Below are 703 nucleotides of genomic sequence, written 5' to 3'. Positions count from 1 at the left end.
CTGCCAGCTCCTGACCAAACTCCTCTTCTACAATCTAATCCAGCCGAATGGATGTCCTGTATTGTCCTTGATATCCTGGGACTGCCAGTGAGAGTTCTACAAGCCTGGAACATGAGCAGCAGAAGAGCAGAACAGTACAACCCTGCCCACTTGCCACTCTCCAAATCTCATGCAAATACTTGTGTTGATAAAACCTACCTAAATCCCACGAGAACCCTAGCTGCAAGGGAGTCTAGATAGTGTTGTTTTCAGCTTTGCAGGCTCAGCAAAGACACACTAGAAGTGCTGGAGCAAACAAATGTTGAGTACTATCTATCAGTACAAGACCAAGGATACAGTTGAGAAGCATTGTTCTCAACAGAGAAACCAGTGCTCCCTTCAGCAGCACACATACTAACATTGGAACAATACAGAGATTATCCTGGCCACTGTGCAAGGATGACACGCAAATTTGTGAAATAAAAAAAGAGAAACCAAATCTAGAGGTGATTTCTATGAACCTCTAAAATTGACCTCAATGAATCCTGTCCCAAGGGACCCATACTTGGTTCAGGCCTAAATCCTAACAAGCAAGTGTTGGCTGAAGACTTTACACAGATATGTCCCATAAAAATGTCTGTATTTGCTGTTATTGGACGTAGCTATCCTTGAATTTTTCATTTTGATGAATTGTTATTCTAACTTCACATTCTTTTTAAATGAT

At 41.5% G+C, this 703-nt stretch overlaps 1 non-coding gene across 1 annotated transcript; it reads left to right on the top strand.

The window, feature by feature from the left end:
• Nucleotides 1-369: 369 nt before the first annotated feature.
• LOC141423646 (U6 spliceosomal RNA) lies at nucleotides 370-473 on the top strand. The gene has a single exon (XR_012448484.1). It is a non-coding gene; the product is annotated as a U6 spliceosomal RNA (small nuclear RNA).
• The last annotated feature ends 230 nt before the right edge of the window (nucleotides 474-703 follow it).

Source organism: Castor canadensis, chromosome 5, assembly GCF_047511655.1.
Source record: "Castor canadensis chromosome 5, mCasCan1.hap1v2, whole genome shotgun sequence".
Classification (NCBI taxonomy): Eukaryota; Metazoa; Chordata; class Mammalia; order Rodentia; family Castoridae; genus Castor; species Castor canadensis.
Note: the sequence above shows the minus strand (reverse complement) of the source record. Positions and strands in the feature narration are given on the sequence as shown.